At 35.4% G+C, this 15069-nt stretch overlaps 1 pseudogene; it reads right to left on the reverse strand.

Annotated features, from left to right (window-relative positions):
* Positions 1 to 2814: 2814 nt before the first annotated feature.
* On the reverse strand, positions 2815 to 9661 carry LOC117788408 (annotated as a pseudogene).
* Between the last annotated feature and the right edge of the window lie 5408 nt (positions 9662 to 15069).

The raw sequence follows: 15069 nt of genomic DNA on the forward strand, positions 1-15069 counted from the left end.
TTGTTTACACATTTTGTTGCTCTGTTCTCTCTCTTTACTTATAAGCATGTATGCATATACTATTACATATTATTATTATTATATTTTAATATATTATATATATATTTATATATAATTAATTGTTGGTATAATGCAGTCTTTACGGCAAAACAAAAACATAATTATGCTATTTGATTTTCACTTGTGTATGTGTGTATGTGTGTGTTTGTTTAAGTGTGTGAGTGTGTATGTGTGTGTTGTTCTCTTTTTTTAAATACATAATAATAAAAAATATATTGGTGTATACTATATAAATATTTAGGTTTTGCTTTTAAAGTTTATGAAACCAAATACACTTATTTAGGCCATTGCTTGCTGCTTTTCTCTTATACTTCTTGTAGCTCTCTTATATTCTTCGTGTAGTTCTTGTTGCTGTTGAAAATAAACCAAATGATGTTCTAATATTTTCCAGTTCCAATGAATTCAGAATAAATTTCGATTTAAATTTTAGCATGTATATCATTTTCATTTTTCTCTTTTTAAAAATTTTAATTTTAAATTTTAATTAATTTTTGAAGGCAGTTAGAAGTGAACTTCACTTTAAAAACGATTCTCAACTTATTTATTTTGCTTGTTTTTGTTTTTTTCTCTTTTATTTTTACATCCTTGTTCTAAAAACTATTTGTTGTTGTTTAGTGTTTGTTGTCATACATATTAACAATTAGAATCAGATATCATTTTTGTTTTTTTTTAGGTTAGTTTTAGTTTATTTGTGTGTTTTGGCTTACGTTTAGTATTCAATTTTAGTTAGTTAGCCTTAAGCTTAAACTTAGAATTCAACTTCTACTTCTACTCGTACTCTTATACTTTTACAGCTAATCTTATACTTCTGCTTGATTTTACGTTTTGCTCAACACTCTTTTTATCATTTGTTCCCTAAAGGCAATTTGTTTTTCTTGTGTTTGTTAATAATATACATATGTACGTATGTATATGTTTGTTTTGTTTATTTTTAGTAAATTTGGATTTTCATTGATGTGTATGTACATGATGTATTTTGAATTAATAAATTAAAAATCAATATGTATTCCAATTCTGGTTAATATCCGCCGCATTTTGATATATGATTTTCTTTTTTTTTTTTGTTGATTATGCATAATTGAACGATATGAACGAATTGCAAATTTACCAGGATATAAATCATTAGCAAAACTAAAGCAATAACTGCCAAATAAGTTAAAATTGAATTGTTGAAAATGATATAATATTCTCCCTGCAAGTAAAAGAACTTACATTTTTAAGTTAACAAAGGTGGTTTCACAACACTTATACGCATACGCATACACAATGCACAACACAAGTATAAGTGTGACAATGTTATTGCTGCTAAAATACGCACTATCAAGAAGATAGGCTAAAGCATCTGGAAATTGACACGAGTCTACATAAATACATACATATATGTACATGTATGTATGTAAGTATGGTGTGTGTGTGTGTATGTATTTTGAAAAGTTTGTATTATGTACTATTTGTAGTTTAACAACATTTTCGGCTGACTAAGATGATTTGAAAATTGTATGGCATGGAAGCGATGTGTGACGTAAATAGTTTTTTGTTTTTGTTTTCATTTTCTCTTCATTTTTTTTTGGCTTAGGGGCTGGAGGGAGACGCAGTTCGATGTATTATAAGAGATTATAGATAATGTATTGTGTATAAATATACATATACATATATATATATATATATATATATATATATATATGTAGTGGTAATGATTGTACAATTTGCTATATGATTTTTGTTTTACGTTTTGTTATTGCTATTTGGAAAGAATGTGTGGGGCATGGGGGGGGGGGTCGCTTAAGAACCAAAACAGAAAAGGCACGCCAAATACAAGTGTACAATGGATACGATACGTACGTATGCATGTATGATAAGTGTTATACATGTGCATTTGCACTCACTCTTCTGCCCATACACCTCCGTTCCCACTCTCACTTGAACTTTCTGCGTAGCTCGCATTTGTGTGCGTGAGTATTTTAGAAGTTACAGAAGGCTCATTAACAGCGACGGTGTTCCATTCCGGCGTTCTTTTTGTTTTTTTGTTATGGTTCTTTTTTTCTTCCCTTTATTTGGTTGTTTATTAACTTAGCTATGTACATACATATTGTTAGAGACTTTTGGCTGATTTTTTTCTGGTTTTTTTTTTTGCTTTGTTTAGTGCCATTTAGCTGTTGCTTTTTTCAATTAATTATCAATATAAGTTTTCCTTTGTTTTGCTTCAATTTTTATTGCTTATGATTTTGTTTTATGATTGGTTTTTTTATTTATAGGTTTGTATGTGTGTGTGTGTGTCTTGCATATTATTATAATGTTTAATGTAAAGTAAATGTTTTCTTCATTTTCGTTTTTGTCGTTTTTTTTTGTTATGTTTATCTTTCTTTCTTGATTTTAACAACACAGGAACAAGTTTTTATTATACTTAATAATAGTAATGTTAAATAAAAAAAAATTAATTTTGTTTTGTAGGCAAATGATTAATGCCTTCTCCCATATGCAATGTAGAAAGTATAAGTTGATATTAATTAAATATAATTTGTTTTAGTTGTAGTATTAGTTTCTGCATATTTTGCATTTTGTTGTTGTTATTGGTTTACAAGTGACCAGATATAAGTGTAGTAATATGTAATATGTTATATAATTGCTTAGTTCTGAATGTTTAAAGAAGCACTTAAAATAGTTTTCTGAACAAAAAAAAATAATTATATTTCTAATTCCCTTAGTTATAATAATAATAATAATGCACTACATTAAGGTTAGAAACGACTGCTGTCTAGAACACTTTTTATTGTATACAAGTATATTTAATTGAATTGCTGTCATTAACCGATAAAGAAATCCGAAAGTCAATAGGAAACAACAAAATATAACAACATGGTTTTATTGCTGTTTGTTGGGATTCGGGCTGCTGAATTGTGACGTCAGAAACGTTAAAGGCGCTTTACATTTACTTAACATATGTTAAGCTTAACAGCTCATGTTAGCTGTGCAGCAAATGTTTCAAAGAGTACGGTTTAACATTTGAAATCAATGCAAGGGATAAATGATAAATAAAGACTATTTTTGTATTTTTTTGTAGCTATTCTATAAAATTAGTGTAGTAATAGTATTTATTAGGCGGTGGTTTGCTCACATACGCAGTTACAAATTGATATCAAGGAAACCCAAAACAATATGCAATCTTGTGTGTTTGTATGTATGTATTTATGAGTTGCATGTGTGTGTATGCGTTGTGTGTTGTGTGTGTGAATAAGTTTCTTATATTTCCGCGTTTTACTTCCTTTTTTCGTTTTTTTTTTGAGTTATGGTCACCGTTGCAGTTGTTTGTTGTTTTTGAGGGGGTTTTTAATACGTATACGTAATACGTAAGTGATATTACTTTTTATACGTATGAATAGCTCACATATTTACTGATATTTGTTGCAGTGTTAGTAGTCTACATGTGTGTACGTGTGTGTGTATATTTATATGGTAAGTTCAATTTATACCATTTTGAAGTAGCTAATAAATTTAATTTGTTGTTGTTGTAGTTCCCAGTACTTGAACTACAGTACGATTGCTCTGTCTAAACATAAATCTGTAAAGAAAAAAACAGAGTAGAAGAGTGAGAATGTTGTTAACAGAAGCATGTTATTAACAAAGTGCATGCAATTAAACATTTATGGGAACACAAATAGCAGAGTAAAAAAACCAAAAATAGCTGTGTTTAGATTTAGCTAATACATTTTTGAAAATTTATTACATTTGAGTATTAAATAAAATAATAACTTACCTTAAATATAAATATTTGGCTCTTGTTTTGTTTATTTATTTATAGAAAATATTTGATTTGGATTTTTGAATTTGCCGTCTTGCGATGCTGCTAACGGTTACGGTTGTTGTTTTTGTTGTTGTTGCTTTTTGCTATTTCCGATTTAGTTTTGTTGAATGTTTTTGTAAGTGTATGTGTATATGTGTGTGTGTGTGTGCACTCTTGCCGTATTCTGTTTACATTATGTTAAGCTTATGTTAAATGCGTTAAAAGAGCACATTTCGAAATAGCACAGTTTGTTTTTGTTTGTTTGTTTGTTTGCTTTTGCTTTTGCTTGTTGCTTGTGTTTTGTCTTGCGTATATGTAGTACTTATTCTTCTCATCTTTTCATACTCTTACTCCTTTCTCTTAATAAATTTGGCATAGGCAACTTTAGTTTCAACAAATTCAATATTCAATTCAATTCACTCGATCGCTCGATTCGATTTGATTCGATAGCACTCAAAAATGCATATCGATATCTTCATCGTCATCTTCTTCAATCAAATCGTCAACATGGAAATCCGTTGGTGAAAACGAATCACGTTTCAACAACATGCCATCAACCGTTGTTGTTGCTGTTGCTGCTGCTATCATTGTGGCTGTTGTCGCTGTCGCTTTCAGTGTTGCTGCTGTTGCCATTGTTGCAGCTGCCGCATTGCGCGCCCTTGAGCTGCTCTGCTTGAGGACAACATCGACGGGCAGCAACGGTTGTTTCTGCTGCTGCTGACGCACCTTGTTGAGGGCTATGAAGCTGCCAGCGCCGCCAGTGTTGCCACCAACACCACCAGCAACATTGGCAACGTTGTTTGTGCTGCGTGCCATTGCATTTGTTGTAGCTGCTGTTGCTATTGTTGCTGTTGCACTTGTTGTTGATGTTGTAGTTGCTGCTGTTGTTGTTGCTGCTGCTGCCGCTACATTTGGATCATTGTAGCGCGGTCGTTTATTTTGCAACTTGCTTGCCCAACATTCTGTGGCACGACGACGCGCATTGGCACAAATGTTGTCGCCGCCGCTGCTGCTGCTACTGTTGTTGTTGTTGTTGCTGCTGGTGTTGGTGTTGCTGATGTTGTTGGTGATTCCTTTGGTGCTGCCATCAATGACAAACGGCACATGACGACGTTCAATTTGCGTCTGCTCCTGCATCTCATTATATAGCTTGTACTGATCCAAACGACGCACAGAAGTCAGTGGCAGATATGTGACGCCTCCTCCTCCGACGCCTTGTGGGCGGGTGGCATTCGTGTGGGCGGCGGTGGTGTTCACAAATATATCATCCTTGGCAGCGTTCTTGGCATCCGCAGCAAGTTGATCCTCCAGCTCATCGACGGCCGTACCCTGAGCGCGTTGCTTCTGTCGCAGATGTTGCAACTCCTCGGCGGAACGTTGCTTACGGAACTCGTGCACCAACGGATAAATGTGCTGTATGGCGGATTCCACGTCATTCACGCTGGCGGCTAACAAAATCAAAAACAAAAGAAACCGGTTAGTAAATGTTTACGAATATGCCAAGAATGCAGAGTTCGAAATTCTCAAAATGGTTGAGATTGTCTTTTTTACTTTACTTGATTGGAGAACAAACGTTTGCGCATGTACAAGGAATGGAGGAGCAATTTAAAATTATAAGATGTCGTTTTATAATAAATATGACATCGAAATCAAATAATATAATCAAAATATTTAAATGCAGAATGTATTTAGAGGCCAAATAATGATCAAAATGACATTCCGCTTGAAAATCGGTTCAGTTTTGATCAAGCTATGACGTTTTGAAGTTGGTCAGACTACGGAGCTGCAAGTCACCTTACAAATCAAAATTCTTATCCAATTCTTCACGATTTTTTACAAAAAAAAGAAAGGCCTCAGAATCAAGTTTAAAATGTTTTTTTATACTAATTACTAATTAATAAATTATATAAGGAGTTGATTAAAAGTGAAAACTTGAGATTTAAAATTTTGAATTATCGAAATTTCAAAGGGGGGACCCCTTAGCATCGACATCAATATCTAGTAGAATCTAGAGAAAAATATTTTTTTTTAAGAATTTAATGAAATTTAAATGCAGAATGAACTAAAATGCCAAATATTGATTAAAATAACATTCCACTTAAAAATCGGTTCAGTTTTGATCAAGTTATGACAGTTTGAAGTTGGTCAGACTGCGGATTTAACCACTGTACAAGTCAAAATTTTTGTTCAATTTCACATGAGTTTTTAAAAAAAAATGAAAGGTCTCAGAATCAAGTTTAAAGTGTTGTTTTATACTAATCACGATATAAGGAGTTGATTAAAAGTGAAAACTTGAGATTTAAAATTTTGAATTTTCAAAATTTCAAAGGGGGGACCCTTAGCATCGAACCCAAGATTTAGAGAAAAATAATTTTTTTTACAAAGTTAATTAAATTTGAATGCTGAATGAATAAAGATGCCAAACCATGATCAAAATGACATTTCGTTTGAAAATCGGTTCAGTTTTGATCAAGTTATGACCGTTTGAAGTTGGTCCGACTGCGGATTTAGCCACTTTACAAGTCCAAATTTTTGTTCAGTTTCACATGATTTTTTACAAAAAAATGAAAGGTCTCAGAATCAAGTTTTAAGTGTTGTTTTATACTAATTACGATATAAGGAGTTGATTCAAAGTGAAAACTTGAGATTTAAAATTTTGAATTTTCAAAATATCAAAGGGGGGACCCTTAGCATCGAAATCGAATTTTGGTCGAAAATAATTAAATTTTCTAAATGATCAAAAATTTAATACAGAATGAATTAAGAGGCCAAATCATGATCAAAATGACATTCCGTTTGAAAATCTGTTCAGTTTTGATCAAGTTATGACAGTAGGAAGTTGGTCAACTCTTTGACCTAGCAACTTTACCACAACCGTACCGGTACAAGCGCTTCGGTATTCGGTTCTTAACAGAGAATTTTCATTCAGTTACGGTTTCAGTTCCGATACTAAAAATGAAACGGTTAGTTTCGGTTAACAGTTCCAGTGTTATTCCCTGATTTCAATATAATTACAACTCTCACATTAACACAAATTGGTAAAAGATCTACTTTCACTTTGATAAGAGAACAAACGTTTACGAATGTGCAGAGAATGGAGGACTGCAAAAGAAAGTTAGTATGAAAAAGATGTACAACTCTCACATCAACAAACTGGTAAAAAGTACATCCATAAGACTTGCAACTTCCACTTTGAACGTTTACGAATGTGCAGAGAATGGATAATTGTGAAAGCAGTTGTTCTTCAGCATATTTTTAACACAATTGCAAGTCATGCATTATCACAATCCACTTGTTGCATCTCTTCTATAGCAAAACAAACGTTTACGAATATGCAAGCAAAGAGGAATTGCAAGTATTGGAATTCAATATGATTCAAGCTCTCATAATTTTTTGATGCGCCTAGATTAGTCGAATAAAATCAAGACAAGACGTTTAGGAAGGTGTAAACAAACAAAAATGTAAAGAGATGTTGTTCTTAAGAAAACGTCCGATCAAGTATTTGTATTGAAGGAAGACAAACATTTACGAAAGTGTAAGAATTAATGAATACAAATTCTCAACTGTTTCGCGAAGTCGTATCTCATGTTAACTTCCTGGAGCACTACTACTCACCTGTTACCGTTATGCTGCCCGTGGAGAAAATCTTGAGCGTGGCTTTTGGCTCACGCATTTTATACGTAACACCTGGATGGAGCTCGGGTTCATAGCTGGCATTGTCGCGATGACGCTCCGAGAAATTGACTATTTTAATTGCCCAGGGCATACTGCAGGTGCCCAGCACATTGACGATGCGAAAGTTTTGAAAGTGCGTCGGGAATCCCAATTTGCTCAGGACGCGTGCGTAGCGACGAGCGGCGATTTTGGCCTGAAAAGCAACAGAAAAATTAGTACTGGGAATATTGTTGAATTCAAAAGCTTTAAAAAGCTCGACGGAGCTTTAAGCAAATTCATCTTTGAGGGGTTTTATGCGAATAAAGCATTAAAGAGCATAAGCTGATGAAGCCTAATGGAGTTTTAGACTTAAAGGGCCTTAATAAGCTTTAAACAACCAAAGGCTGAATAAGTTTACAGCTAAAAAAAGCTTTTATGAGGCGAATGTGGATAATGATTTAAAAGGACTTTTAACTGACGAAACTTTAGGATGATATAACTTTCAGAAGCTCGAAGTAGTTACAATTTTTAATAAGCTTTAAGCCAATAAAACTGTGTTAGCTTAAAGCTGACAAACACTTTGAGAAATTTCAAGAAGGATAAAGCATTAAGAAACTTTAAGTTGATTAATCGTTAGGCTGTTTAATATTTAATGGATAATTTAGCTGATACAGATTTACAATGTTTTGAAACATTAAGACTTGAAGGCGTTTAAAACGGTCACAAATTAAGAGTTGGCATAGCTTGGAGTTGTTAATGCTTAAATGAGCTTATGGCTGATAATATTTTAAAAGAGTTTAACTTTGTCGAGCATTTTAAAGCATTGAATTTTCAGCTGATAGAGCATTAATGAGCCTTCAGCTGTTGGAGCTTTAATGAGCTTTAAGCTTATGGAGCTTTCAGCTGATGGAGCTTTAATGATCTTTCAGCTGATGGAGCTTTAATGAGCTTTAAGCTTATTGAGCTTTAATAAGCTGATGGAGCTTTAAGGAGCTTTCCGCTGATGGAGCTTTAATGAGCTTTAAGCTTCTGCGAGCTTACCTGCAACTCGGATGTGGCGCCCGTGCACGTAATCCTGCCCGATGACCAAATGGAGGCCGTCGTGTAGGGACGACGCAACTTCATGGTGACCATGCCATTCTCCCGTCTGTACTCCACGTTGGCGCCATTCAACGCAATCTCGCGCAACTTGAGATGACAACGGACACTGAAGGAGCAGACAACGTTGTTGATCACAATGTCCAGTTCAGGTTCAGCATCGGGATCATCAGTGCATTTTGTTGTAGTTGTCGTTGTAGTTGCGGATGTTGCTGTTGTTGTGCCAGTAAGCAATGCCAGTGGTTGTTGTTGTTCCAATTGTTGTTGTTGTTCTTGTTTCATCTCAATCACATCATCCTCCTCAATCAGATCATCCTCATCCTCATCCACCTGATCATCAATCACAGTCGCTGGCTGTTGTTGTTGTTGCTTTTGTTGCTGCTGCAGTTGTAGCTGTGGTTGTTGTGGCTGTTGCAACAGTTGTTGTTGTTGTTGTTGTGGTTTGTTGATAAACACTCTGTTGCCATTAGGAACTGTTGTTGTTGTTGTTAGCAATTTGCCATTGTTGTTGTTGTTATTATTATTGTTATTGTTTGTGTTGTTATTGTTGTTTGTGGGCGTGGCAAATATCAAGGGCTTGTTGCCGTTAACCAACACCATCGTATCGCCATTGAGCAGCTTGCGTTGCCCAACACTGGCATTCAATGGCTGCACCGGTTGCAATTTACCAAACTGCGAAAAATAACGAACAGTCCCAGTGCCACTTGTGGATGCTACAGCATTTGTATTGTTGCCAGAGATGCTCATGCTGCTGTTGCCGCCTACTTTGGCAGTGGCAACAACACCAACACCTGCACTAGTTGCAGCACCGCCAACGCCAACGACGCTGCCCGCTGTCTGACGTGCAGCAGCAGCCAAATGGTAACTGGAAGCGGGCGTCAAATAAACCCGTTGTGCATTTGTCAACACTGTGCCGGTAACGCCGACGCCGACGCCAACGACAGTTCCGCTGCTGTTGGCTGCCTTTAAGCCGCCGCTCATATTGGCCGATGGTATGCTAACCATATCGTTTTGCATCACTTTATTCTCTCTCTCTTTATAATAATCTGTATCTTCTTCTTTCTCTTCTTATGCACTGTTCTCTTGTATCTTTGTTATACACAGTTATTTGCAATTAATATTATTTTAATTATTGTTGCAGCTAAAGCACTTGCCAAAGTCACTGCTGCATTTCCTGCTGGGTATTCATTGCTGCCAACGGCGCTGCTGCTGTTGCTTACTACGGTTGGCAGCGACTGCGACGGCGACTTCGGCAGCGTTTGAAGAGTAACAACTGTCGCGCTGATTGATGCTCTCTCTGTTGTTTGTGATTTTTACTACTAGGTTTAGATCTGCAGCTGCCAGTGTTGCCGTACTGTTTTGTATTTTCTTTTATTGCTCTTCTTTTCCTGCTTCCTGTGCGTGTTGCCGCCTTGTTGTTGTACTTTGGCAACAATAGTTTTTGATTTTCGTTATGTTTTCACTTTGCGGGAGTTTTATCTGTGTTGTTTTTGTTGTTTTCTTTGGCCCACTTAAAGCATGGCCGTATTTTTCCTTCTTTGCAGCACTTGCAAGTTCTTATGCTAATATACAATATACTAGTGCTCTCTTTTTCTTCTTGTTGCTGTGTTTAGTTGTATATAAGGCTTAAAGTGATTTTTCTTTTTTTGTTGTGTTCGCCGTTTGAATGATGACAAAAACAAATACTTTACTCTTGCTATTTTTTTAAATTAGGTTTTGATTTGTGTTTGTTGTGTTTGTTTATTATTATTATTATTTCTAGTCTTCCGTTCTTTCTCCTTTGTTTAGTTTTGTTTTTTTTTTTTTATAAATGTAGCTTGGGGTTTTGTTGTTGTTCCTTTTTTAACAGTCTGCAAAAAGAACAATAGAAAATGGAATACAAAATTAATTAATTACTTATACGTATTTTTTGTGTTTTGCATTTTAACACTTGCCGCTGCGTGAAGACTAAATGCCAAAGATGTCAAATGTCAACTTTGTAAATGCAGCGCGAAAACAACAACACAACAACAGGTAGCAGCACACGCTGACGTCGGCGCAGCTCTGCCTTCGGAAGCGTGCAAAATTGAATGGCTATCAATGAATCGATGATCCACAGTTGTTATCGATAAATAATACACACATCTGATAACATTCCAAGTTTATACATAAACCTTATTTAACCAAAATCAGTTTGGCTCACATATTATTTTAAATATTTATAACTGCCGCTTTGTTAATATGTTTATAAAATGTATGTTCTCATACAATTGTACATGAGAATTTACAATTTATTTCATTTTAACTGACTTTAGCTGCCGTATAAACTTGGTAATACAATCATATATGTATATTGTAGGTGTGTGTACACATGCGATACACACCCACAACAGCTGAGCGCTTCTAACAGCTGTTGCTAACAGTTGGCTGTTAATTAACTGTTCATAGGATCACAGCTACGGCTATGTACAACTAATTTAACCTTAACCCAGTTACGCTGCTGAGTGCCTGGGGTGGCTGGGCTGATGCAAAATGCATTCGTGTGTGTGCGAGTGTGTGTGTATGTGACAACTGTTAGGCGAGGCGTCGCTGTTGTTGTTGTTTGCCGGTGCAACTTTTGGGTCAAGGACGGCATGCGAAAAGTAGCTCACACGGCAACAAAATGTGGCGCGATGTCAATTGAGCACAACGTCGACGCAGCAGCTGCTGCTGCAGTTTCGTCATTTAGCATCCAAAATCAAATGCACTCGCATACACCTACATATACATATACTTGCAAGCACACGAGAGCAAGACGTCGACGTCGACTACGACTGCGACTGCGGCTGCTGTGCTATTTTTGTAGCGAGCGCAGGCGGCAAGTGCAAATTAAAAATTGTTTTTGTAAATTAGGAAAAATTGTAAAATATAACAAACGCTCGCTCGTCAGTAACAACAGCAGCAATTTCATTTTGTTCTTAGTATTTGTATGTACAAAATGAATGTAAATGTTAATTCAATAAACAATAACAACATTTTTGCGTTGCACAGAAATAATAACAACATCGTTGTTATTGTTATTGTTAAGATTGTTATTCTCCGCAACAAATATCAATCAATGAGTCACAATCAGCTGGGCAACGGTAAATCAGCAAAGGGCCACGCACTTGCCATAGAGAGAGAAAGAGAGAGTGAAAGAGAAGAAGCAACAAGTGAAAGTGAAATTCACTCAAAATACACTAACAATTGTGTGTGTGTGGGTGTGGGTGTGAGTGTGACCTAATAACAGCAGTCGCTCACGGATATACATACATACAAACCAGCTGAGTATGCTTTAAATCTGCTTGCATTCTCATTAAATTAAGCAATTGAGAGATCAATTTAATTGGAACACACTATTCATTACATGTTTGTATGTTTGTGTCTATTAGCTGTATGTATGTGTGTATGTGTACGTCACTTAAAGATGCGGCGTGCGTGCGTAAGTATGTATGTATGTCACATGCTGTTATTATTATTATCTGTCTGTCTTTTGCCCACCTATTTTTAACAGGCGAAAAGCGGGGAGAAATAAACGTGAAGCAGACGCGATACAAAAATAGGATGTAATAAAACTAAAAAGAAACAAATGCACAATAAAATGCAAATCAAATTTGTGTTTGTGCCCATTGCTTGAATTTCAATACAATATAGCAAAAATGTAGAAATATTTATTTTATTTTTTTTTGCCCAGTAAGCGTAATTTAAAATATGCAAAGACAAAGGGGCGGCAAAGGCATCTGCGCAATTCACCTACATACATACATACAGACACACTCGCACACACATATGCATACAAATACATTCATGGGCTGAACCGAATTCTATCAAAGTTAAAATTGTAATTATTTTGCAGCAGTGCAACAACAACAACAAAAACAAATTTCAACTCTGTACGTGGTCGCCATTTTGGCAATTGTCCATTGAATTTCCTTATTAAATAGCGGCTTAAAATCAGCAAAAGTAAAATACAAATTCAAATTCACGCAAACCGCGTAAAACGGAAAAATTAAAGTGCACGGGAACGACCCCTGGGTAATTATAATATGCGTCAGTTCATTAACCCAAAATACCAACAAGTTAAAGCGCTAAAGTCCGCAACGTTTCGACTATGACACACCTCATCTAAAAATGTGCACAACTTTTATCTGGGCAGCTTGTCATACAGAGCGAGAGCGAGAGAGTGAGCGCGAGAGAGGAGAGCAAGTTGTAAGCATGACATCAGCTGTCATTGACAGACAGTAGGGAATTCCTGCAAGGTAGCAAAATATACACAGGCGTATATAACAATCATAGTACGCAAACCCAAATTCCTTGTATAACAGCATATGCCCCTTGCGTAAAATGTTCATAACAGTCGAATGAGTGAGTAGGAATAGAACACTTGCATGCCACAGTAAATACGTATGTATGTATGTATATACATTCATCAAGTATCCATATTAACAATGATAATAACGACAAATGCGGTAAAATGCAAAATGCCAGTGAACGCACTGAAACACAAATAATTTCATACACATACATGGGTATCCACGTGCGTGTGTGTGTGTGTATCTACTACAAAAGGCAACGCAAATCGTGCACGAAAAAAAAGCGCAACTGAACTTCGAAAATTCAGGTTCAAGGCCAAATGACAACTGTTTTCTAGCAAAGCCAACAGAAATACATACATATGTACATACATTGTTTGTATGTATATTTGTATGCATATGTGCAAACATACACACATACAAAATAAATAAATATAGAAACTGTCGCTAGCTACGGGCAAATCGTTAATTACCAAAGAGCAGTCGATTTCTGCATAAAACTCAATAGACTTTAATACAGGTTATTTATGTGTGCATATGAACATGAATTTTCAATGTTAAATTTCAATGTTATGCAGTATTTTCTAAAATGACCAAAAACTGAATGCAGTGCATGGTGCAAAAAAAAGAGGGCATCATTGTACAATGTACATTGGTATGAATATATGAATGTATGTATGTATATATGTACATGTCTCATAGCTGATAATTTACCACACGCAAAATAAAGGAAAATTGCCACTCGTTGTTTAAGCATAAACGTTGGCAACGCTGATCATAATTTGCTCAAAAGTTTTTTTTTTTTTAATTTTTTCAGATTAATTTGTGTTGGGTTACCTTAGCAGGGCTAGTAATGTGAGATATCTACACTAACAATAACATTCTGTTACGCATGCACATTTATGTATGTACATATGTATGTATGCGTGCATTTGTGTTCATGTACATGTTCGTTTCCGTTCCATATTTGTAGAAATTTGAGTGTACGACATATTATCACCAAGAGCACTAACTACAACAACAACATTGGCGATACAAATAACAAACATGATGAGACATAAGAAGCAAGAATAGCTCTAGTTGAAAAGACAAAACGTGATGTTATTAATTTCTCTCTCTCGCTCTCTGCTTTCGTTGATGCTGATCTCTCTCTCTCCCTCTCTCTGTTCACTCTTGTGCTGTCTCTCTTTGAGCGTTGTCCGTTTTCTTGAATATTATTTGAAATAATCAACAATACTAATCGCAAAATGTTATTTACGACGGCGCATCCAAAACAATCGAAACGAAACGAAAATGTGTAAAGCTTTTTGCTTATTGCCTTTGAATATTTTTCAATCACACACATGCATACATATGTACATACATGTAGATGCTACGCTTTGTTGCTGTTATCAATTGTAGCACTGCAGCTTAACATGCTGCTAAAAAAAACGAGACTCAATTTTAGCGCATACATAATTGTAATAAATTGTGGAAAATGCTTACGATTACTGGTAAATGTATGTGTAAATGACATCACAATTATTGTCGGCCGGAAATAATATCACGTTGATTTCTTGCACAAACTATGAAATAACAAAACTTAAGTGTCGACGAATGCTAGAATTTTACAGTGGATCCCAGCATATTTCAACCAGCAACTAAAATTTTTGAAAATCAGCTACAACAAACTAAACTAAAAAGAGATAACAAAATGATTTAAGCGCAGGTTGTTAACATAATTTTTTAATTTATTATATTCAATTTCATTTATTTTTTATTATGTATGATTCATGGGAATTTCATCATCAGGTGGATTGTTTACAACAGGCTTGCATTAAATGCGTCATAAATTTCATCAAATTCTAAATGCTCTTAAGCTGCAATAGTGGAATGCATTGGAATTGAAACAAAGCTCAGGGTGAGGTGCGTGCTGTGTATGTGCATGTGTGAGTATGTGCGAGTGCGCGACTGTTTGGCAGTCACGCGTAAACAAACCTGTTCGTTAAGTAGCGGGTGCTTGGCAACAGCAACAACAAACAAACATACATACGAAATAATTCACACAACAGGTGCCTGCGCCGAGTGCTTGCAAATAAGAAGTACACACATACATACAAATGTATGTATATAATAAGTTTAAGTATTCATACATATGTACATATGTATTTACAATGTCTGTGGACT

Source organism: Drosophila innubila, chromosome X (assembly GCF_004354385.1).
Source record: "Drosophila innubila isolate TH190305 chromosome X, UK_Dinn_1.0, whole genome shotgun sequence".
Lineage (NCBI taxonomy): Eukaryota > Metazoa > Arthropoda > Insecta > Diptera > Drosophilidae > Drosophila > Drosophila innubila.